Raw genomic sequence first — 26,230 nt, 5'->3', positions numbered from 1 at the left:
AGAGGGAAAATTCACTAAGACTTCAGAAAGACTGGATATGATAAACATCTCTCCTCTCTAAAGGCCCACTTTTAATTACCATACTGTCTTTTATAAGAGGTATTCTATACCTGATTTTATACAATTTGTACCTGGGAAATTTTTTAGTAGCTTTTACACTATGGTAGTTATAAAGAACTTTTAATGCTCATCTTACGCTGTATTTGTTTATTTATTTATTTATTTATTGTGCCCTTGGTTTGGAAAAAAACAACATGTAATCAGATTAACCTTTGGAAGTGACTTTGGAAGTGAAAGAGTTAATTTTTTAGCATCCTGTGTAGCTCTAGGGGAAGTGTGTAGAGTAAATGAAAAATGGAGCAGTAGTCCCAACTCTGTATAATCTCAAATCATGTGATATTCTCTTGGGGTTGATTCTAATCAAGTTTGCTGTATGAAAGGTCATTTCCATTATCCTGTGAGGCAGGTCCTAAATAGAATGATGACAGACATTAGCTTTTAATAATGCAATAGGAGTTGAATTCTCTTGGCCGTAGGCAGATGCCAAACTTTGTGGTGGCTTTTATACCCATTTATATGTAATTTGTAATATATTGGTGAATTGGTATAGTATGATGTACTATGGATATTTTTTCTTTCTAGCTAAGTCTGTTTATACATCCAGAATTCCCTAGTTGTCAGAATAACGACAATGAAATTATTTATGCTTGACATTATATTTAGATTCAGAGTGTGGTGGCCTTTTAAGTTTAATTAGGAGGATTCTAGGAATATATGGATTTCTGGTGATTTGTAAAAATATTAAATCACCATCTCTATAACCAATAGCAGTGTGCACATTTGGGAAGCTTCTACTATTCTCTTAATAATTGAATTCAGTGAAGTTTTCATTTACTACTTTGTACTTCAGAATTGTACATGAGAAAGAAAAGGTAAGAGTTTATGTGTATATTCTTTAACATCAACAGCTTCTGGTCCCATTTACTATATTTCTGTAGCTGTATAAACATGCTACGGCAATTATAATGATTAGTATTAATTGATAAGTGATTTTCATATTAGCCTATTTTAAAAAACACGTATCAGAATGACATAAAAATCTTTAAGTCACCAACTACTGTTATACTTTTTAAAGAGTGGGCCACACTTTAAAAAAAGAAAATACTTTTCCCTAAAATAGGTGTTTTTATTAATTATGAATATATTAATATGAAATTTGACACAATCAGCATCTTGATGTAGTGGAAAGAAAATTAGACTCTCAATTAGGAACCTTGGGTTCCAACCCTAGTTCTGTCACTATGTGTTTGCCCTTTGATGATCTCTGGGCCTCGGTTTCTTTGTATGATTCCTTTCTTATCCCATTCTGTCTTTAGTATCTTGTGATTATGAGTTATATTGATGAATGAAAAAAAAACCATGTACAAATTTGGATTATGTCCATACTTGGATAATCTACTGAAAATGCATCAGGTTTTTAAGTACAATAAAATGAATGAAGGATTTTATTTTTCTTTCAATGCCAGAATCCTCATAGAATAAGAGATGTTCAAATCCTATGGTAGAGAGTGTTGTAAATTTTGTTCTACCAACAGCCCAATCCTCCTGATGTGTTTTATTTTTGCTGTCGAGGGGTCTTTGAAGTTTCTTGGAAGAAGCTCTCAGTACTCTATGGAGAGACAAACCAGAAAAGGCAAAGTTAAAACGAGGAATGCGGCACATGAGCTTGAGGTTGCTGGTGCCATTTGTCATTTCTTGCCAAGGATGGGTGCAGCTTTAGTTGCCAGGAGTGGCAGCCTGGCATCATCTTTTCACTAAAGCATTAAGCCTAGCCTAAAGAATTGTTGTCATCTTAGTTAGTACCTTGTTTTGCATTCTTTAAAATATGAACTGTCATTTTCTTAACTTTTTTTTACAATAATTTTTTATGTCGGTGATCTGTGTTGAAAAACATCGGGGAAAGTAAGAATAATCTCAACTCTAGGTTTCTGCTACAGTTGTAAATTTCTAGGTGTCTGTTTGACATGCTTTTAAAACTTAATTGGAAAGCAGAGAAGGAGAAAATATGCTTTAAAAACACTTCCAGTTCTTGATATATGAGCCAGAAATGGGAATGGCAAGGGATAGGTTTGTTTGATGTGCAAAAATCCATTTAACATTACATGACCCCAACCCCGCCCAACTCTTTGATGTGGGATATCAGGAGTCTCCTGTGTTTTCTGTTGAAATAGATAAGACAATTACAGGCTCTGGGCTGAAGTTCTGAGGGTATTATGTGTGTGGGTATAATCATACTCTTTTTCTTCTGAAACTTTTAGAGAACACTTTCCAGATGTGGTCTTTATTCATTTTGGACATTAAAAATATTGTGTTTTGCATATACCCAGAGCTGTGAGAACAGCCTTGGAGAAGAAAAGAGAACTGCTGAGTAAGATTATCTTGAAAGAACTCACAGTCTAATTTTGGAGAGATATTAACACAAATAAAGCAAAGAGTATACTGTACAAGATGTTGTTAGATTGTGGACTAAAGGAATTCTGATATACCGCAATTCACTTAGGTCTCTATTACAATGTTTTTAAAAATTTATCTCGATTCTTGGAAAATAAAATATCCCATTTGGAAATTTTTTCAAATAATTGAAGTGTACCACCTTGATATTTTTATGATACATACTCTCTTCCTTAATAAAAATCTCTTATTTTTATCATGTGATATATCAGGATCACATTATGGACATTACATTACAGATTCTTTGAGCTAGAAATAAATTTAGAAATGGTCTTGTCTAATCTTTTCATTAGATGGTTGCAGAAACTGAGCCTAGAGACTGTCCCAAGGGAGAACAGGGACTAGAATCTAAGTTTTGCTGACTGTTGGAATTTCATTATGTTATCATACTGTGCTTCAGATATTATCTTCTGGATCTCTGATGTATGTAGGGCTATTTTTTTTTCACTGTGGTAAATGGTCCTAGGCTGTTACGTTTTTATAATTTTTCTCTTTGTTATTTATAGTTTTCTCTACATTTTTCTCCACTGTCAACCTTACAGGAGTTTCTAGCACTGTCAAGATACCTGGCTTAAACTGGGAAATGGGTTCTAATTGCTCCTCCCAAAAGTCAGTAAGTACCACGGAGAAAAGGGAAATGTTTATTTCATGGGTTTTGAGAAGACAAGCGTGTAGTTTCCTGTTTTCCCCTCTTTTCCACATTCTGTCTTCATCCTGGTTGACTTCAACAGTTCTGATGATGATGGATCCAAATGCTGGATTCCCAGTTCTTCGAGGGCCTCGTTTCCCATGTTATTTACCTCTACTCCACTTCCGTCACTCATTTTCATGACCATTCCCTTGGCCTTGTCATTACTTAGACACTTTACCACTGAAACTTTAAATTAAGACATTCTTTCTCATTTAGTGTCTTTCACCGCATCAGTGCTAAAATAAAGGGATAGATAGGTCTGGCATGGTGACTTACGCCTGTAATCTTAGCACTTTGTGAGGCCAAGGCAAGGGAACATTTGAGGCCAGAAGTTCAAGATCTGCCTGGGCAACACATTAAGACCCCCGACTCTACAAAAATAAATAAATAAATAAATAAATAAATAAAATTACCAAGTGTCATGGTGCATGCCTGTAGTCTCAGCTACTCAGAGGCTGAGGATTGTTCTACTGTATTCCAACCTCATTGACAGAGTGAGACCTTGCCTCTATTAAAATTAAATAAAGAGACTCCCAGGTCCTTGATCTGATTTATATTTATTCTTCTGTCTCCTTCTGTGTCTGTTTTCTTTCCTAACCAACTTGTAGTTCATACTCAATCACTTTTATCATGCTCTTGGCATTATTCTTGACTCCCTTCAACCCATTTTTAAATTTCTTAGTCTGTGATCAGCAACTTACCCAAAATGTCTCCATTAAGTGTATACCAGAAAGCTGTTGGAAAGCTGAATAGCTTTGAGATGGGTGCCACCATAAATTCAGTCTCCTATCTCTTATGGTATTTTAATACTGTCCAGAATTTCCTCTACCTTTGCCTGGAACAACTCTTTCTCCTATTCTCCACAACTTACAAAGCTCTTCGTTTTTTCAAACATGTTTTTCTCTTACTTTTGCTGTCACTATCATTGGATGTTCTTACCCCACAAAAAAAGAAACCACCAGGTGAGAACACCTCAACCTTCTGCCACCAACCCTAAAATACAGCAGCCTTTGAATCTTTTGTTTTCCTTTTGTCAAAGGGTGTATTGTGAGCTAGGGACCAATTTTATTTTACTTTTTCCATATGAATAATTAGTTGTCCCAAGGCCATGTATTGATTAAGTAATTTCCTCACAGGATTTTTTGAAAAAGTTATTACTGTATTTTTTTCCTTTTATGCTTACTCTGTTCATGAGCTCTCTCTCTGGTTAACAAGTCTATTTCTCTGTCATTTATCAATTATCACATAATTTAATGACTATAGCTTTTTTGTAGATCTTGATATCTGAAGGGCAAGTCTTTCTACACATTCTTTTCTTCAAAATGATTTTATCTGTTATTGGGGCTCTCTTCTATACGAATTTAGAACCATGCTTTAAGTTACATTTAAAAATTCTTTTGGGGGATTTTAATTGGAATTCACTGAATTTATACATTAACTTTGGTGAGAATAGAAATCTTTATAACATTGAGTCTTCCAATCCATGAATATGGTATATCCCTTCATTTAATTATTCTTTTATCTCCTCTAATAATGCTTTATATTTTTCTCTATGAAAGTGTTTTCAATATTTTTAGGAGTTTCTCTGAGTATCTTATAATTTTTCAGGCTATTTTGAATAAGAATTTTTCTACTAGAGTAACCTTTCAAATCACTCAATGATCTTTGAGCATTATTTGCTCAAAGCAAGAGAGCTGCCTAGAATCTTCCAAGATATTTTCATTACCCTTGGTATTAACATTTAGACTTTGACAGGAGATGTATATTTCTCTTAAACTGTTTCTTCTCTCCCCAGCCTCATCTTTCTTACTAGCGTCATCATTTTCTTTAAATTCCAGCCATGTAGAACTCGTGTTAACCTTGATTTATTTTTCCCCTTAGCTCCTCATGTCTATTGAATTCATGGACAAGTGCTGTTAACTCCAAAACTCTATATCCAAAATGCAACCACTTTTGTCATCTCCAGTGCTTATATTCTAGACTGAGCCAACATTCTCTCTATACTGGCTGACTATGGTAGACTCTGATGATTTCCTTGCTTCCTTTGTCAACTCTCTACCATGCATTTTCTATATAGTAGTCAGAGTGATCTTTGGAAAATGTAAATCAGACTCCATATTTCCTCTGCCTAAAGCCTCTGGTGGCAAATAAAATAAAAATCTCTTATTCTAAGAAAGCCATATAGGACTTGATTTCTGCCTGGATGCCCACTTTGTTGCAGGTCACTGTTCTCCTTGGCCAGTATATTGCAGCCACTCTGGTCCATTCTTTGTTTCTCAAACACATCAGGGCTTTGCAGTTTTTACTGTTTTCTCTGTCGTAAATGTATTTTGCCTAACCAAAATGTAAACGGTAATAGACCAGAGGCTTTTCCATGGCTCTATTCCCAGCCACCTAATGGTTCAATACATATTTGTTGAATAAATGTATGAATGCATTTTTTTTTGTTTCCTCAAATGCACTGGGCTCTTGTCTTTGATTCATCTCATATGTTTCTCTTTGCCTGAAACAACATCTTTCTCTGTTTCTCTCTCACAACCTTTCCCACCTTTGCCCAGAAATATTATCATCTAAATATTACTTTGATTTCAACCTTTGGACAGCTTTCCCTGATTGCTATCCTGTAATCTTCCTTATGGACTTACGGAGTGTTGGGGACAGGGGTTTCTGATATGTATCCTGTATACTATGTACATCTGCTTTTTTTTTTTTTTTTTTTTTGAGACAGAGTCTCACGCTGGTGTGCAGTGGCGTGATCTTGGTTCACTGCAACCTCCACCCCCTGGGTTCAAGCAATTTTTGTACCTCAGCCTCCAGAGTAGCTGGGATTACAAGCATGCACCACCATGCCTGGCTAATTTTTGTATTTTTACAGGTTTTCGCCATGTTGGACAGGCTGGTCTTGAACTCCTGCCTCAAGTGATCCACTCCCCTCAGCCTCCCAAAATGTTGAAATTACAGGCGTGAGCCACCACTCCTGGCCTACATCTGCTTTTATATCATTATATTTTCTACTAGACTATAAATCCCTTGGGGCAGGGGTTATATCCCCCGCTGTATTTGCAATGTCTAGCACTTTCCCTTGATTGTGGTAATTACTGAACAAATGTCTGATGAATCGACAAAGGGGTGAATGAATGACTAAATCTGTTTTAAATTCCCAAAGCACGCATTTAATTTCATTTATCTCTCTTATCTACGTCCTAGAATACTGGTAGTATCTCAAAAATAAACTCTAGAGATCAAATTAATGTAGTTCATTTGTGGTTCCTTTTATCCAAGAACCCCAGAGAAATTTAGAAATATTATTTGAACAAAGTCTATTTTTCTGCCTTTGTAGTGTATCCCTAATGAAGGTAGATAAAAGTCATTGACAGGAAAAAAGGAGTATTTTCAGGGTACTAACATACTAATCTTTACCATTATTATTACTGTTTTCTTAGGCCACATTAACCCTTTAAATGCCTCAAGAACATCCTGATCCAGGAGCAAGAAAACACTTTTGACCAGCAAGCAACCTTGTTGGAGTAAAAGGGATCTGCAAATCTCTGAATTTGATATCTTTCCTCTATTACCTGGAGGTTTTCTCTGGTTTGATCCTGGCTTCATTCTTTTTCTCTCTGGCTTCCTGGTTTATTTCGTCTTGGTTCTCTGAATACTTGTGCTTGCTCATTTGTTGAGCTGCATTTTGGACCTGGGTGCAAGGCTTCTTTTGCAGGTTACCTTCCCTTTCTGACATTCAAGCACTAGACCCAGACATTGCCATTTTCCAGTTCCTCAGGGAGCAACATATTTTCTAAAACAAAAAAGCAAAGTATTTAAAAACCTATATTTACAGACATACAGCATCTTAATCTTTATTTTTACTTGGCTGGTTAGAAGTTATAGTTTTAAAAATCTAAGTAGTAAATACTGCCTACTTAAAAGTAGTTCTACATTAGAAATCCTGTTTATCTTGGATATTTTAATAATTAAATATTTTAAAACTACTATACCATAGATCAAATTTTAGCAATTAAATAATGATTATCAAAAAGGATGATTTAACCATCAGAAAGATACTAAAATCACACATAACTATGTGAGGAAAAAATTCATCTTCAAGCTATGTATTAAATTAAAGCAAAATTTAATTTCAATGATGATGATGATGATCATGGTGATAATAAACTAATCTGGCATCTATTAATACAATGCTAAGTTTAGTTCAACTAATGTTCTGCTTATTTGACATTCTTAAATATGGCGTGATGAAGTTATTTTTTACTTTGGCTTCAGCTGAAATGATTCTTTCCAGTTTTCAGGAGAAAACATTTGCCAGGAAACCGATTCTACTGTCCAACTTCTAATGAGTTACTATGATCAGCGAGCCAATTTTTCTTTAGCCTAGGTAATATTTTACCAGTAATAGTTTAAAAAGCATAAAATATGATGAAAGTTACCTTTCCTCCATAACCATACCTAATAAATTTATCTCATGTTATATACCAGTTCAACTTAAGAATAGTTTCAAAACAAGCCTTGCACTTTAAAAATTGCCTAGAAATCTAATAGGCAGTGGTATCTAATTTTCAGCTAGGGTGAGGTGAAGCATCAGAGCAGATACAGTTTACCTTGCCACAAAATAGTGCTCAGTAAGAAGTAATTATCGATATTATTATAAATTACCATAATTCATTTTCCTCAGGGGATTTTCTTCCCATTGACTATAGGTAAGTGAAAAGTCCAGAACAATTAGTAATTGGAGATAAAAATCTTTCAAAACTGCATATGGTTGAAACACTGCAACAATTCTATGAGTCAGGGGTTGGAAGAGAGGGAGAACAGAAATTTTCACTTGAATTTTTTTTTAGAGGCTAAGGAGAAAGAATAAATACTTCAAGAAATGCAAATGGGTAGCCTAGAGTTTTTGTTCTTTCTTTTTGTAAGGTAGAAAACCCCAGAATTCTGGAGAGCCATTGACCCAGTTCTTCCCTTTTGACTGCCCCTATTTGTCCGTGATTGAGACAATTCTGGGGGTATTTAACTTTATTTTCCTTTGTTTCTACTCTGAATCCTGTTCCCTACTGGTTCCGAGGAGCATGGCTTTATAGATTATTGTCTCTTGTCTTATAGATCTTAAATATCTTTGTTTTTATAACTTCTTTGTCCGGGGTCATAGGCATACTCAACGTGCTCCCTTCCAGAAACCAAAACCTATCACAAAATCCCATTGCTTCTCCCGCCTGCCCTTCTTACCTTCAACCTAGTTATATATTCCTTTCTTTCATTTCTTCAAGTCCATATGCCTTTTATTTGCTTTTATTGTCTTACTGAATTACGTGGGAATTCCAGTACAATGTTGAATAAAAGTAGGGTGAGAGGAGACATCCTTGCCTCATTCCTAATCATAGCAATAAAGCATTTAATTTTTCACCATAAGTTTAATATTAGCTGTAGGTTTTTCATAAATATTCTCCATCAAGTTGAGGAAGTTCTCGGCTATTCCTGGTTTGGTGAGAGTTTTTTTATCGTAAGCAGGTTTTGGATTGTCAAAATACTTTTTCTGCATCAGTTGATTAAAAAGTGTTATCTTTCGTTAGCCTGTTGATATAATGGATAAGACTGATATTCTAATGTTGAACGAGGCTTTCATATGTGAAATAAAATCCACTTGGTGATGATGCGTAGTTGTTTTTATGCATTGATTGTATTTGCTAATATTTTGTGGAAACTTTTTGTATCTGTGTTCATAAGAGATACTGGTCTGTAGTTAATCTTTCTTTTCAAAAAAATAATTTTATTTTTAAATTATTGATTTAATTAATGAATAAAAAATTATATATATGTATGGTGTATAATATGTTTTGAAACTTGAACACACTGTGGAATAACAAAATCAAACAATTAACATATGCATTGTCTCATATGCTTATGTTTTTGTGGTGAAGACCACTTAAAATCTACTGTCTTAGCAATTTTCAAGTATATAACATATTGTTATTAATTATAGTAGACATGATGCACAATACATTTCTTGAACTTATTCTTCCTCTGTAACTGAAATTCTCTATCTTTTGGCAAACATTTCCTCTATCCCTTCCGGCTCCAGCTCCTGACAACCACCAATCAACTCTCTGGTTTCTATGTATTTGATTACACTAGATACCTAGTATAAATGGAGTCATACACTATTTGTTCTTCTGTGACTGGCTTATTTTGCTTAATGTCCTCAGGGTTCATCCATGTTGTCACATATAACAGGATTCCCTTCTTATTTAAGGCTAAATAACATTCCATTGTATATAAATGCCACATTTTCCTTATCTATTCATCCACTGTTGGAAATTTAGGTTGTTTCCATATCTTGGATTGCAAATAACGTTCCAGTGAACATGTAAGTGCAAATATCTCTTTGCGATTCTGATTTAAATATTTTTTTGGATAAGTACCCAAAATGGGATGACTGGATCATGTTTTTTAAAAATAGTTTTTACATTTTAAATTGTAATCATTTTGAGGGATCTTCCTATTGTGCTCCATAGTGGCTGCACCATTTTACATTCCCACCAACAGTGCACAGGGATTCTAATTTCTCCAATTCTTGCTAACACTTAAAATTACTATATACATTGTATTTTTAAAGAAAAACATTCTGCCAGATGTGAGATAATATCTCATTGTGGTTTTGATGTGCATTTCCCTTATGATTAGTGATTTTGAACATATTTACATAGGTATGTTGGCCATTTATTTTTCTTCTCTTGAGAAAATGTATATTCACATACTTTGCCCACTTTCTAATTGTATTTTCTTTTTTTTTTTTTTTTTTTTTGCTATTGTTCTAGATCTCTTTCACTTTATAAAAATGATTTCTCTGGACAGGGAATGCTTTTTTATTATTTCTTCCAACACTTTCGATCTTGTTTTAATCCACTACAATTATATGCAATTAACACGTTAGTGACTTTCCTCTCTAGTTGGAATAAAATCTAAATTCCTTATGACCAAGAATACCCTAGTAATCTGGCCTCCATCCAAATCTCCAGCCTCTATCTGTTTCCTCTGCTCCACCCACACTGACTATCTGTTCTTTTGGTCTCTCACATCATCACTGTAAGCTCACTGGGGCAGTTCATGGCACACCCATTCTCTAGCTCGGTGCTTCTCAACTTTTTGAACTCATGCTTTCTCCTTGTGAATGTAGAAGGTGCAAGCCCTACTTTGTGCTCCCATTTTCTAATATTTTTCCAAGGGGCCAAGAAGATTTGACTTTAATTTCTATAGCTAATATTATCAAAACCAAAGTGTTTCATTTATCTTCCAATTATAAGATTATATTCTGATATGTGTCTCTTGGCGGTTAAGGTGTGGATTAATGGGAAAAGGCCAACACACAATAGCCACTTTAAATATTTAGTATATAGACTGGGCGCAGTGACTCATGCCTATAATCCCAGGACTTCGGGAGGCCAAGGTGGGCGGATCACCTGAGGTCAGGAGTTCGAGACCAGCCTGGCCAACATGGTGAAACCCTGTCTCTACTAAAAATACAAAAAATTAGCCAGGCCTGGTGGAAGGTGCCTATAATCCCAGCTGCTCAGGAGGCTGAGGCAGGAGAATCGATTGAACCCAGTGGGCAGAGGTTTCAGTGAGCCAAGATGGTGCTACTGTACTCCAGCCTGGGCAACAAGAGTGAAACTCCATCTCAAAAGCAAAAACAAAAACCAAAAAACAAATATCCAGTATATCTCAGTCCAAAACACAGAATTTAATAGAAATGAAATGGCTGCATTCAGCAGGAGCAAACAGCAAAATCTCTTGGCTTTTGGTTTCTAGCTGGTGCCAGTCTTCAAGATGGTAACATCCAGCTACAGTTGAGAAAGAAGTGCAATTTTTACATGGCCCCTGCTTGACTTTACCATACAAAACAAATCTAACTTACATTGTTGTTGCCTGGATACAAGTGTTTGTTTCCTGTCTATAATACAAACAAAAAATTAATTTTAACTTTATTTAGCAATGTGTCAGAAGACTTGATTAGACTTGAAACATACCCAAGAACTGATTTATAGCAACTTTTTAGCACATAATTACTATAAAAGGGTAACTATGTAGTGGAGGATGGGTATTTGGTATTTTTTGGAAACATTTATCATTGTTTCCTTAATCAAAGTCATTGAATGACATGAAGAAGGACTTCCACAAGTTTTCCTGGACATAACAACTTATGCAACTAATTAAAAATCTAAAAATTTAACTATTTTTGGAATTGAATTAGATGATTTCATTTGGTAAATGGGTTTTAGAAAAGATAGAAAAAACAAGGATGGCATTTATTTATTATTCCTGCTGTCTGTGATTTTCAGGAATATAAAGGGCACATACATGTACAGAGTATAAAGTGGATGACTTTTATGTTCTAAAAGACAGATGGAGGCATGAAAATACCAATAAGAATGTAATGGGATTCATTTGAGTTTCATTTTGCATGGCTGCACAGGTCTAGAATTCAGTGTGGTATCTTTAAAATAGTAAGAACTCTCTTCTCTATGAAAGCATAAGTAAATACACCATATAACAAAAATATTTGAATGTATATTTTAAGTATATAAATATCTTTGTTGATGTGATTTTTGATTGTTAATGAGAAATAATTCAGAAGAATTGAAAGAATAGAGGTACTTACTGTTAAGTAAATCATTAGAATTGCTAAAAAGTTTTGAATTTTATACTTTAAAATGCGCAGGCTGGGCGCGGTGGCTCACGCCTGTAATCCCAGCACTTTGGGAGGCCAAGGCAGGCACATCACGAGGTCAGGATATCAAGACCATCCTGGCTAACATGGTGAAACCCCGTCTCTACTAAAAAAACCACAAAAAATTAGCCGGGCGTGGTGGCGGGCGCCTGTAGTCCCAGTTACTCGGGAGGCTGAGGCAGGAGAATGGCGTGAACCCAGGAGGTGGAGCTTGCAGTGAGCCAAGATTGCACCACTGCACTCCAGCCTGGGTGACAGAGCGAGACTCCTTCTCAAAATAAGTAAATAAATAAATTAATTAATTTTAAAAAAATAAATAAAATGTGCAAATAATCATAAAAATTAAAAATAGAGTTGCTTTTTTTGAAATTTACTTTTTATTATTACCTATCACAAGTATCTATCCCACACATCCCTTTAAAATAAAGTTAAATTCATGTCATAGAGGCTAGCAGGACTGGATTAATGAAATGTTTATTTATATTAGATAATATTTGGGTTGTTTATGAATGGAAGTATTAGAGAAATATTTTTTTTTCAAATCTGGTTTTCATTCTTTACCAATTTTTATCTCTTTATAATTGAAGATAAAAATATCACAGCACAGAATATTTTTGATGATTAAATAAAAACTGAGGGATATATAAGTGTAAATGGAGTTACATTAATTAATTCAACAAATACTCATTGAGTCACTTGCTTTGTGTTGAGGATACTGCAGAGAAAAAGATGATAAGATTTGTGATCTTATGGAGTTTGTACTCTCCCAGGGCAACCCAGACAATAAAATGTAAACAATATAGTTCATTTGAAATTGTACTGATTGCTGTGAAGAATGATCTGTCACTGGAGGATAATAGAGAGGGTGCTATTTTTGTAGTGTGGCGGAGGAGGGCCTTTCTCCATTATATTTGAGCTGAGAATTCATGACAACAGTCAGCCCTACCGATTTGGGGTCTGTGCTTCATAAGTGTAAAGGAGTTTAGTGATAAAAAGAGACGTTAGAACTCAATATATAGTAGAGAAGAAATATTATGATTATTTATGCCTCTGTTTAGGTATAAGACAGACATCATAAGCTGATTTTAGGGTATCGTAAGTACCGGAACACAAGTGAAATACAGGGTGTAGTAAGTACCTGAACACAAGTATCCAGTAACTTACTACATTTACACGACGTTTAAAATGGAAACAATCTATTTCCCTTTTCAGACTTGTTATCTGGACTTTAATGGTTGCGATGGACTGAATGTTTGTCTCCTTTCAAAATTCATATGTTGAAATCCAATCCCCAATGTGATGGTGTTTGGAGGTGGGCATTTTGGAGGTAGTTAGGTCATAGGGTGGAACCCTCATGAATGGGATCAGTGCGCTTATGAGAAGAGGCCAGAGAGTTAGTTAATGTGGAAACACAGTTAGAAGTTGGCCCGTCTGCGACCCGGTCAAGAGTCTTTAGTAGAACCGGACCATGCTGGTCCTCTGCTCTCGAGCTTTCAGCCTCCAGAACTGTGAGGACATTTCTGTGGTTTGTTAGTCACCCAGTTTATGGTACTTTGCTCTAGCAGCCCAAACTAAGACAACTGAACTTCACTAACTCATCCACATACTAATTTTCAAACTTCGTATTTTAAAATCTCCAGTTTATCAGTCTTGGAAGGCATAGCCATAATAAACATGAGAAATCAGTACATGAGTTTTGGAAGGAGGTGGGCTTAGAGAACCATGATTTAGTAAGCATATTTTAAAAATGTAAATTTGATAATGTCATCTCTGTGCTGAAACTTTCCAGCAGTTGCCATTGCTTTAGGATAATGTCCCCCAGTTTTAACATGGCTTCGAAGTCACTGCATGATCTAGCCCTTTTCCATGTTTCCCCAACCCCTGCACCCCAACACTGAAGTGCACTCTCACCTCCTTGCTATGCTTCTGATTCAGGACTTACCACACATGTTGCTCCACCTGCCTGCAGCACTTTCTCTCGCTGCCCTTGGGAGTCTGTCACCTCACTAAGCCCTTCTAACTCTAGCTTATACTTTAAAGATCCAGGTTATGTCACCTTCTCAGGAGTTCCTCCTTGATCCCCTGACCTAGGTTTAGTTTCTCTGTGAAATGCACTGGTTTAGTTTCAGCCTAAACTAAACCCAGGTTTAGTTTCTCTGTGAAATGGCAGTCATTCTTTATCCTTTCTGCATCGTTTTTATTGTTTATTTTTCTTGCTATGTTATAAACACAGTACGGGCCAGACCTGGGTCCGCCCTGTTCTCTGTGATTTTCCAAGAGATTCAACAGTAGGGACTATGCTAGCAATTTGTACATATTTTATTCAATCTTGATTTCAATGGCATTAACTAATTAATATTTCCGTTTTATAGATGAAGAAACTGAGAGTCTGAAAGTCAGGAATTTGGAACTATGACTAGAAAGTCCAGGTTCGTTTGGATACATGCTTGTCACTGCTTACTAATAGGTTAAAACAAAAGGGTGGGATTTAAAGATAAATGGAGATTAAATAAATTTGCAGAGAAGTTAAAAGTGATTTCAAAGGAACCTGGGATTAAATCAGAGGTTTGAGGACAGTGGTAAAGGTTTGGGATGGCATGTAGAGGAGCAGAGAAAAGAAGCTGACAAGGGATAAGTAGAGTTGTCTAGCAGTTTCGAAGGCCTCGTTGGTGTTAGCAACTGTAACTTTGAAATGGTACCAACCAGGACAGCTGGGTGACTTTCTCCAGGAAGGCTTGGCTGTGTATGGGCAAGGGCAGCAAGAGCCCAATGCTGGTAAGACCCAGATCTGGAAATAGGGGAGTCAGGTCAGTGAGAGTGAGCTGTTAGGGGGGTTGGAGGTACTAGAGAAAATAGTTAAAAAAGAAAGCCGTCAGATCCAAGTTAGATAAGGAAAGGAGTAAGAATATGGGGATGGATTGGGAAAGTGCACATCAGGTTGAAGATATGATGAGTTTGAAAAATTGTTAATAGCTCCAAGCACATGAACCCTTTGGTCAAAACATTTTGAATAGCTCCCCAAGTTCAAAAGGACTATAATATCCTTATTTTCAACTTGCAAAATAGATCTACCCCAACTGCTTGGTTTCTCCTCTTCAGTCCTGTTTTTCATTATTGAGCCTGGGCTTTCCAGGTACTTTCCCACATCTGCACCTTTATTCCTGCCAGCCTATTCTCCAGGGGTGATTTTCACAGTCTCAGCAGCTGTTTCCTCATTGTAGTTTAACTCATGGAAACACTAGAATGGAGTGGCTGAGAAGGGAGCAGTCTGACAACAGGGTGGGCCAAAAAGTAAAACGTCAGGCCAGGCGCGGTGGCTCACGCCTGTCATCTCAGCACTTTGGGAGACTGAGGTGGGCAGATCACAAGGTCAGGAGTTCGAGATCAGCCTGGCCAATATGGTGAAACCCCATCTGTACTAAAAATACAAAAATTGGCTGGGCATGGTGGTGGGTGCCTGTAGGCCCAGCTACTCGGGAGGCTTAGGCAGGAGAACCTCTTGAACCTGGGAGGTGGAGGTTGAAGTGAGCTGAGATCACGCCACTGTACTCCAGCCTGGGTGACAGAGTGAGACTATATCTCAAAAAAAAGAAAAAAGTAAAAGGTCAAGTCTAACACTGGACACTTCAAATAAGCCACAGATGAAAAAAATGTCAACCTACTAAAGCCAGAGAAGATACCTAACTCAGGTCCTTAAATTGCACATCGATGTGTCTTTTTGAAAGTGTTTTGGAAGGTTGAGCTTGTGTCTGGGCATCCACAAGTAAACTCACCCTTCCCTAAGAGGAAAGAGGTAAGCATGACATGATGATTTGATTGCTAATTAATTATGGAAGACAAGTAGGTGACAAAACAGAAACCAAAGTGAGTGCGATATCAGATTGTCTGGCTATCCAGTGGCTCTTACTGGGGATCGGAAGTGGAAGATGATACTGCAGATTGACCCTCCTCTGATGGTCATTTGCAGGAAATCTCTAGCAGTCAAGTAATGACTTTCAGGAGAAATGGAATTTGTCTTGTTTATGTCCATGCTGCCAACACCCATGCGCATGGCTGACATGTAGTGAGTAGCAAATAAATGTTTGTTAACTTAATCTATGAATATTTTGACTATTAGAAATCGACTTTCTTAGAAATAGGTTGTGAAATTGGGTTTTAATTGTGCTGTGAGTTTATTTAGAGGTACCCCTGCCCCTGTTTCCTGTATATGCTACTGGATTTCTCTTCCATTATTAATGAATTACTTCATCTTAATGATCAGATTAATGGAGTTTTTATGTTCGTTATTATATGAAAATAACCTACAAATTTTCATGAAAGCCTTACGGGCACAGATTTAGAATTCAGTGTGCATTTTAAAATCATTAGCTACAAACTAGAGAAACATCCCACTGTGGGACTACATGTTGTAGTTTTAGTCAACAATTCTGTTACTCCCTTTTCTGCAAGTAGAAATCATAAAATTAAAAAAAATGTTTAGTTTTTATTCTTTAGCTTTTTGTATTTTAAGAAATAATTGCTTTATTTGAAGTTAATAAGTATTCTGGATTTTATAAATGATATAATGTTTCCAAAATGTTTCCTTAGGCTATGTAATAGCAAAACTGAAGCACTATAAGACACAATGTAAACTAAGGATAGGGTCATGTTTATGGAAATAAAACATTCCTAACAATGTTCACATGCTTAAATAGAAGTGAGTAGTAAAATAACAAAAAAAAAAAAAAAAAAGAGAGAGAGAGAAAGAAAATATGCTCCAGTATGTGCCTTAAGTTTTATCTTGTTTTCATTTTTTTTGTTGTTTCCTTGTGAATTTTCTTTGCTTTTTCATTCTGTAGCCTGTTTTCAGTGAATAGATCACATTCCATGAGAAAGCAGAGCTGCTACAAGGGATAATTCACCCTCAAAACCTTGTTTTTTTTTTTTAAGTTCTTATAAATGGAAAAATGAACTAGCATATCCTCTTCAGTTATTAGGGAAATTGCTAGAGAGGTAGATTGTAAGCATGGGAATATGTTTAAGATACTTGTTGGAAAATACACTTTCTGGTCCCCAAATTCCTAAGAATTTATCAACATGTTTCATTTCCTCTTCTTTGGAAAAAGCTGTTCCACAACCTCTAATCTTTACTTTTATAAGGAAAACCAAAAACCAAACCTCAAAGCCTTACTGCATCACCTAACCTCATTTTGGATTTTCTTGAAGTTATTCAAGGTTAAGTAAACAATAAACAATATGTAATATGTACACAAGTGTCGACTTGTTTGTTTATGGAGGGCTAATTGTGAAGGAAAAGAATCTCTCTGACTGAGGACTGGTCACTGAGATGCTCTCACTCATTCACTGATGTCTGACAAGGAGCAACTATTGATTAAATAGTTGTCAGGAATTTCTGACTTTCTGTGCTAGCATTTATTCATATTTGTGCTGTTGATTGGGCATAAATAAAAGTTTATTTTGATACTAAATTGTCAGAGTCATCATTAATACAAAATATTTAATAACCCATGTCTCCTCAGCTGTATGATCACTTACATATTTTCCTGAGAAAAAAATAAGTTGTTTACTGAATGCTAGCTTTTAAGTCCTTTGAAAATTTGGAGTAGAGGGAAAAACAGTACAGTTAGCAGTACAAAAAAAAAAAAAAAAAAGTAAAACAAAATCATCCTTAGACAGATTTGGGAAAAGTTATCCTAGAATACTTTAAAAGCAGAAGGAAGGCATTGCAGAGTAAAAAGAGCTCCTGTGGATGAAAAACACTAGAGCAGGAATAAAAACATTAGTAAAGTTTGGAAGATATTAATGCAATTTCCTCATAACTAAACAAGTAAATAAAGGGATCCAATATAAGCAAAAATATAAAGGATACAAGAGGTAGACAGTCGAGCTCGAAGATCTGACATTCAGCTAGTCTTAGTTTTGAAAGGAGGACAGTGATTATGGAGAAAAGAAAAATAGCAACACAATGTCAGAAAATGTTCTATAACTGAAGTTAACAGTTTCTAGACTGAAAGGTTTGGCCAGGTATTCAGCACATAAATGGGAAATCAGTCACGCTAAGCCTCATCACTGCAAGAGTCCAGAATACCAAGAAGACGACCCTAAAATCTTCCAAAGAGAATCAAAGCAGAGGATATACACAAAGGGACAGAGATCAGAATGACAGACTTTTCAAGGGCGACAATATTAACTGGTGGACAAAGGAGCAAGTTGACCATGGAAATGAACGTTTCAATCTAGAATTATACATCCAGCCAAATTGTACATCATACATTGCAGCTATAATAAGACAATTTGAGACATGGGAATTCTAAAAAATGTGTCTCTTAAAAGCACTCTTATCTCATGAAGTGAACAGTTGATCTGCTACAACAAAAAGAGGGAGAAGCCGTGAATGAGGATGACCTGGGGTCCAGAAAATAGAGTCCAGCAGGAGAGAAGAAATCCCCAGGATGTGGATAAAGAGAAATACCATGGGTGAGCTGAGCAGCAGGCATAGCTGACAACAGGCTGGAGCAGGACAGGGAGTGCTCCTGGAGCCATGCAGCAAAGAAAGAGAAGTTGGAACTGTTTGATTGGGACGTTTGATTGTATTAGAGTTTGTTGTTTTTGTTTTTGTTTTTTTAATAGTCCTTTAAAATAATTTGGGTAAGAATTAGTGTTAGGTGTATAGAAAACAAGAAAAATGCAAAAATTGACAATTCTAAGAGGAACAAAATTTTAGTACATGATGTGAATCAGCTGTGAATAATATTTAAGTCCTATTAATGTGAGCTATGGCCATTGCGGTAACATTTGTGATATTGAGAAGAGTGATATTGGGGGGGGGTGGCAGAAGAGGAGTGAGAGAGCAAGTTTGTGGGAATACAAAACAGGTAAATATCCATCCTTCATAGGAGGAAACTGATCAATAATGTTTGAAACTGTGAAGTCGAAAATAGATATGTAAGTCTGTCATTTAGAAATACAGAGACAGAAACCAGAAGAAACAGCTAAAAGGAGTTGAAATTGTTTTCCTCTGGAGAAAGCCCTGGGAGGTCTAAAAGGGTGGGTATGATAGAAAGGACTCTTTTTTTTTTTTTTTCATTATAAGTTTTGTAGTACTATCTTTTAAAGCTAAGCACATGAATTCTTCTTCTTATTATTATTTTGAGACAAAGTCCACTCTCTTGCCCAGTCTAGAGTCCAGTGGCATGATTATAATTCACTGCAGTCCTGGAACTCCTGGTTCAAGAGACCTTCCTGCCATTTTGTGTGTGTGTGTGTGTGTGTGTGTGTGTGTGTGTGTGTGTGTGTAGAAAAGGGGTCTCACTATGCTGCCCAAGCTCGTATCCAACTCCTGGCCTCAAGCAGTTCTCCCGCCTCGGCCTCCTAAAGTGTTGGGATTACAGGCGTGAGCCATCTCACCGGGCACACATGAATTATCTTGATATTTAAAAAGGCAATAAGAGAAGCCGAGGGAAACCTCTGGTTTCTTGTTCTCGTGAGTGTTCATTTCTGGTCACGAAGCCCTAGAGCCTGTGTGGTGGTTGATTATTGGCTGGAATGAGTTTAGTGCTCAGCCAATTAAATGGAAGAAGGAGGCTTGAGGTAAGTATACTCCCAGGCTAATTCCAGCTCCACCATCTTCCTTATGACGTTGTTCGTTGGACATTCAGGAACGCAGGACTCACTCCGCAAGTTACTGCCCGTAGAGAGCCGTCAGCTGTCAGTTCCCGGTGGGGATGGTCATGGCTGAAGAGAGTGAACCTGGTACGTCTTGCCAAGTTGCTTCGTTTTCCTGGACCTCAGCTTCTCTCATCACTCTTTCACAGAGATGATAGGGAAATCCCACCTCAGACTCACATCCACAGAGAAGTGTGGTTGTCTGTGTGGAAATAAAGATATACTGGAAAATATAAACTTGTTACCTACATGGCTAGCTTCATCCAGCTGTGGAAAGGGTAGACAGAGTTTGAAGACTGTCCTTGGAATAACGCAGGTCTAACCACTTTGAGTAGTTATTGGATATCATAAGCGGATAGGGGAGGAGGAGAAGGAGCAAAAGGAAACTGAGCTTGCTTCAACATCCTGGTGTCGACAGTGAGGGAACCATTGAACTCAATACGTGAAAACTGTTCTAAATTACTAATTAAGAAAATAATGTCCTACTTTTATAAGCATGAAAGCTGACGACATTACCGCCTTGAACTATAATCCGGAGTTTATCCCTGAAGCTCCTTCTAGGTTACATGCAGGAATACATTCAATCAAATTGTCAAATTGCTGTTTTCTTCTGCAGATGGGATTTTCCAACAGGAGCAGAAAGTCCGTCGGAGAAAAGTTGGAGCTGCACATCCTCAGTGAGTTGCTCTTTCTGTTATACAGAGAAAAGTAAAAGTTGAATGAAACCCACAGCTAAGAAATACCCAGTTAGACTAAATTAATAAAATGTGGTGAGTGACTATGATTCATGTAGTTGAGCTTCACCATTGATCTGTAGGGAATAAAGAGGCAGCCGAGCTGTCAAAATGAACAAAAGCAGTTGCTAAAGTTGGCGGTAAAGGAAGGACTGACAGGAATTTCCAGAGTTCAGACTTCCTGTAGTAGACACAGGAGTAGGTAGCCATGAGCCTTTTTTTTTTTCTTGGAAATTCAAAGGAAAGTGAATCTAATTTTTTGTCTTCAATTAGCAAGTGATTACCATATATCATGAACATGAACATAATTTTTTTAAAAACGTTGTATTATAAAAATAAATTTGAATTATGCAGATAAGCAAAAAGATATCACTTCTAATCCAAGTACACAGACATAATCACTAACAAAACTTAGTAGATGTTTTTGAGAACTTTGTCCTAGTTATTAACCAACTATTAGCAAGATACACACATAACGATAAATATTTATTAATTTTATCTGTATGTTTTACATTTGAATGTCAATTCCATTCTTTAATGATAAATCTAAACCATTGCAAATGTGATTCAGGCAACCAGAATACTATTGATGACTTATTTATGAGATTATTTGCCTGTTCGTCATTATTTGCCTTTTTTATGAGATTATTTGTACTGTTTGAGGGCTTTTTTTTTTTTTTTTTTTTTTGGATGGAACACTGTGTTAACCAAACGTAGTGCAGGATTTCTATTGAGTTGTCGTACAGCTAAGAGCGAGTATAGCCTTTTTAGTCTACCATTCCAAATGTGAGAAATTTTCTGAAGCATGTATGATGTTGAACTTTTGTAAATTTGATACAAATAGCTTACTATTTATCTAAATTATAAACCTGGTAGTCTCTGTTTCTTAGTGGAGTCAACTGGGTTAGAGTATTATTAACGTGAAAGTAAGTTTTCCATACGAATATATTATTAGGAATTTAGAAAATGTGTGTTTTCCAGATTCCCAACTTATGTTTTACTCTAAGAAACTTGAATGTGTTCTACGAACACCATTTTCCTGAATACCAAGGGCTCTTGATTGACAATTATTTTTCTTTAAATAAAGAGCGATCACTAGGACAATGTATTGTGGAATGGAAAAAAAGCACTGATAAAAATTTCCTGCTCTTTGTGCTTCCAGAGTTTTCCTTATGACCCACTTTTAGCTTTATCTGAGGGGTGATATAGATGGGGTAGCCTCTGTTTGTGTGTGTGTGTTTGGGTGGAGCGGAGGGAGGGGTCGTGGCATGTAGCCGAATTAAAAAATAACTCTTGACTGATACTCTTTTCTGGTTTTCCACTTTGCACTTTCCCTTTTTAAATAGTAGGATTTTTGTTTATTAAAAAGAAGTTTTATTTTACCTTTTTTGCCTACACTGCCTCTCTCCTGTCTGTATCGATCAATCAGGATCACATGTGATCATCATTCATTCATTCATTTATTCAACAAATATTGTTTGAAGGCTGTGTATCAAGCGAGCCAATGCTCCTTTGAAAACAAAACAAAAAAGAAGAAATGCTGCCAAGTGGAAACACATCACTCTTTATGCCTACTCTCCTGGGAAAGACAAAACAAAGTGTTCATTTATGTAAAAAGTAGACTGTGTAAGAAATTTCTTTATGTTCGTAGTAGCAAGAACTAATATGAATAAGATCTTCTTAAATTAATGATATTCCAGGCTATAAAACAGTAGGATGTAACACGTTAATGTCTTTCAGTCAATATGGCAATCACATTTTTGTGTGGTACTGTTTATTAATATTTAATATATTAAAGACATGAATTTATTGTTTTTACTAAGTTCTTCAAGCATTAATTTTTTAAAAAGCTTGATCTCTGAGGATATATTAGGATAACATGAAATTCCATACTCTGCCAAAATGCTATATTGATTTCAGTTCATATATTACAGCATCTGCCCTAATTCTTAATATTATTATACACCAAAAAATAATGAAGTGGCAAGTTATCTGAGAAATTTGTCAATCCACAACACACATTTTCTTTGGATAGTTTTAAATTTCACAACATAAGAAAACAGGCCTAGAAGGAACTGGAAAATATATTAGTCAATGGATGATGGAGTATTGGATTTTGGCTCTGCGTAGATTTCAAATCCTAATGTCGAGAAAGGAAAAATAGAATGCCTTACACATATGGGCATAATGTGAGATGTCAGTGACACTTATTTAATTTTACCTTAAATAACAAATTTGTTTTGAATGTCACTTAATGTCTTACCAGCACTTTTCTCAGAAATGTGAATCACTGCTGGTTGAGTCCCTAATTTGAGGTCCCAGGTCTCAGCCCACCTGCAAGGAAGGCAGTAAGTATGTGGTGTTCATAAAACTGTTTCCCCTCTGCTTGCCTCCTCTTAGTGCTGTGGGCTGAAGATGTATATTCTGGCATTCCTGCTTTCCTCGAATGTCCTGCCAAGGCATTTCTGCCTGAATACACTCAGACCAAAGATGGCATATTAGAGAAAAATTTCTTTTCCAAACTGGATGAATCACTGCCTTTTCACTGAATTTCAGCTCTCCGTGACTATGGTGGAGAAGCTGTTGACAAAGTGTTGTACGCAGGGGTCACCTTTGACTACCTCATCCTTTTCTTTATCTCCTCCTTATACTCATCTGTAGTTCTATGAACTCTATCTTCCTCTCCCTATTGTTGGGAATTGTCTTTCTGATTCTGAATACTAAACCAGAATTAGATGTGGAAGTCTGATAAAGATTATTACCTTTATTATTGCTAAAACTGGATTGGAAAATGAAGCCTGAATTGATGGTCACAATGAGGCTCCCCACTGCTCTCTCCAGGTTTGAATCTCAGGATTCATGTGGGGAGACCATGGTACAGCCTACACTAGGTAGCAGGCAGCACAGGGAACAGGAAGTCACCTCACACCCCTGAGGAGAAACCCTGAGAACAGGGATCTCTAAGAAGACATGGGCCTGCTGACTTGCCTCTGAAAGGCAGTCCCTGGACTCTGACACGGGTTTGTTAGTGTGTGGTGGACTCCGGTGGAGAAGGGCATTGACTCCTCCTTCATGCAGATCTGTCCCCAGAGGCAACCAGAGGCAAAGCCTGCACAGTGGAGCTGTTTCCTTTCCTCTCTGCTGTCCATTGGGTTAATCAGTTCTCCTCCTGGGAACAGAGTGAGCAGATGGGTTGGTGGAGTGGTAGAGAGGAGGTCTGAAGCCACCTTCCATACTTTTTTGGTGGTGTTTGTAATTTTTGTGTGTTGTCGATGGGAAATGTGGAGAGAAGGAAAAAGAAGTGCTTTTCTATATTATTCTCCTCAATCATCAACTTAATCAGGCCTTTGAGATACCTACATTGAATTGATGACTGCCTGACTGCACTTAAAATACACTGGAATAAATGTTCTCTTAAAAATAAGATGATGTCACCCCCTCAGTTAAAATTCCCCTATTGGTTTTCCATAGTTGTTTGAATGTAATCCAAAATCCATGCTGTCTTGTCATGGCATTCTAGCCATTTTAACTATTCAGTCTGATTTGTCATCACACTTGCTGTTAACTTTTGCTCCAGGCTTATCAAACTCTTTGCAGTTTTCCAAGCATGCATGTCTTTGCTTACCCCATTGCCTTAATTTTTGCTGCTCCCTTCCCCAGAAAGACATTCCCTTGCTTTCTTTATCTGGATAGATCCCACTGAGCCTTCAGAACTCAACCTAGGCATAATTAGCTCCCATTGGACACCTTCACTGAATTATTGAGGCGTGCCACCTCAAGTGGGGTTAGGTTTCTTCCAATGATCCTTATAGCATTTCCTGCTTGTATACTGTGATAGGGCAAAGGTCTTGTTATCTGCATATTCATATTGAATGTAGTCCCTAGCAGATAATAAACCATCGATAACTATTGCCAGCATCTCTCACATTGCTTCCTTCCTTAAACAGAGCCTTAGTTTCAATATTGCTTTTGCTCTCAAATGTGCATTACCATAAGAATTGCCTAGATTTGGATAGAAATAGGCTTGCCAGTTGTTTATAAAAATCTTGATAGCTTTGCTGATATTGGAAGAATGTTTTTCTCACTAAATAATATTTTTGTTTTTCTAGTATCATTCCTTCAAAATATAAATAAGATTTTAATAAACATTTTCTAGGGTTTATAGTGATCAAATTGTAATAAAAATTACTGTACATCATTATTCAAATTCTCAGATGTTCGTTTTTAACAACTTATAAATCTTCATGAAGAGAGATTTTTACTCTGACCCAAGTGGTCTGGATGGTGTAATTGTGAGATGGATTTCTCACAAATTTAGTCACATGCTGTATCAAGCAGTAAAAATGACAGAGGGATCATATGGGAAACAGAAAATATGTTATGTTTTCCTATTCTGAAAGGCATCCCAAAACCTTATCGAATAGATGTTAAATATTTTACACAAAAGAAAAGTTGCACGCTCCATGAGAGTTAGAGTTAAGGGCTAATTTGTTACATTCGGGTTGAAGTAGAAAGTGACTGCATGGTTAGCCTTTTAACCTTTCTTTAAATCCACTGGGAAGAAAAGCCAAAATGATTTTGGGGATAAATTGACTCGTTTTTTACCTTTGTGCTCAAATTTGTCCAATCAAGTAAAAATATTTGCATGGTATGTATTGTGATATAATTATCTTGGGACTGAAAAATGTGGTATGAATTATAAAGATTGGATCTCGAATTCTTAATAAAACCTTTACTGTTTCATAGTTTTTTCCTAACTTACAAAGAGCTTTTATATTTGCAAGAAGATAGTTTTATTCATTCAAGTTTTAATAAACATATATTGAACACCTTTTTTGTGGTAAGTATTTTTCTGTGCATAAGAAACATCATATTCATTTAAAAATATTCTGTAGGGTTTTTTTTGGTAGTTTTAAAGTTTTGACTTGTTTTTAGTTTTATATGTAAATTTAAGGAAAAGTTGTTAGAACAGTAGAAGTACCCTGGATATTCTTTAATCTATGTTTACCAATTGTTTACATTTATTTAATTTGCTTTATCATTTATATGTATTTATAAAATTTATATGAATATATGTAATTTAAATTTGTAATTTTGAATTTATAAATTCATAAGTTATATAATATAAATGTATAATTTATTTGTATTTTTAATATTTATATTTACACATATACTTATATATGTGATCATAGTTTATTTTCTTAACCATTTTAGGGTAAGCTGGAGATATTGTACTCTTTTACAATAATTCTTCTTGTATATTAGCTAAAATTAGAGGATTTTCTTACCTGATCATTGTATAATTATTGAAACCATGTGCTTTATCATTGGTGCAATAGAAGTATTATCTAGAACACAGCCCATATTTAAATTCCATCAGTTGTCCCAATAATTTCCTTTATAGCTATTTTTTCCATGATCCGGGATCCACCTAATGGTAAATTAATAATGAACCAATCCAATCATCCATTGCCTTTGGTTTTAGCCAGCTTTAAGCTAGAACAGTTTGTGAGTCATTTTTGACTGTTTTGACTAATATTTTTTAAAGATTATGGACTAGCTGCTTTGTAGTATGACCTTCAATTTGGATTTGTGGGACAGTTTTTCATGATTAGATTAAAGCCATCTATTTTCAGCAGAAATACCACAGCAGGATTTGTGTCCTTCTGAGTGCAGCATGTCAGGAATCATGTGATGCTGGCTTCGTCCAAAACTGCTTATCATAAAGGTCATGTCAGCCAGGTCTCTCCATTGTAAAATAATTTTCCTTTTGATTTAACAAGTAGCTTGTGGGGAGATACACTGATACCATGTAAATGATGCTCCTTAAAATCTTCATTCACTGATTTTAGCATTCATGGATGTGTTTCTCCTTGTTACTTCTACATTTAT

The 26,230-nt window shown here is 36.1% G+C and overlaps 1 long non-coding RNA gene across 2 annotated transcripts; it reads right to left on the bottom strand.

Annotated features, from left to right (window-relative positions):
• Positions 1-1,333: 1,333 nt before the first annotated feature.
• On the bottom strand, positions 1,334-25,750 carry LOC105486030 (uncharacterized). Of its 2 annotated transcripts, none has more exons than XR_011614897.1 (4): positions 25,627-25,750; positions 20,121-20,295; positions 6,778-6,998; positions 1,334-1,669 (listed from the first exon to the last, which is right to left on the bottom strand). It is a non-coding gene; the product is annotated as an uncharacterized lncRNA (long non-coding RNA). The 2 variants fall into 2 exon arrangements; XR_989914.2 differs by lacking the exon at positions 1,334-1,669 and adding an exon at positions 3,440-3,573.
• Positions 25,751-26,230: the final 480 nt, after the last annotated feature.

Source organism: Macaca nemestrina, chromosome 16 (genome assembly GCF_043159975.1).
Source record: "Macaca nemestrina isolate mMacNem1 chromosome 16, mMacNem.hap1, whole genome shotgun sequence".
Taxonomy (NCBI): Eukaryota; Metazoa; Chordata; class Mammalia; order Primates; family Cercopithecidae; genus Macaca; species Macaca nemestrina.
Note: the sequence above shows the minus strand (reverse complement) of the source record. Positions and strands in the feature narration are given on the sequence as shown.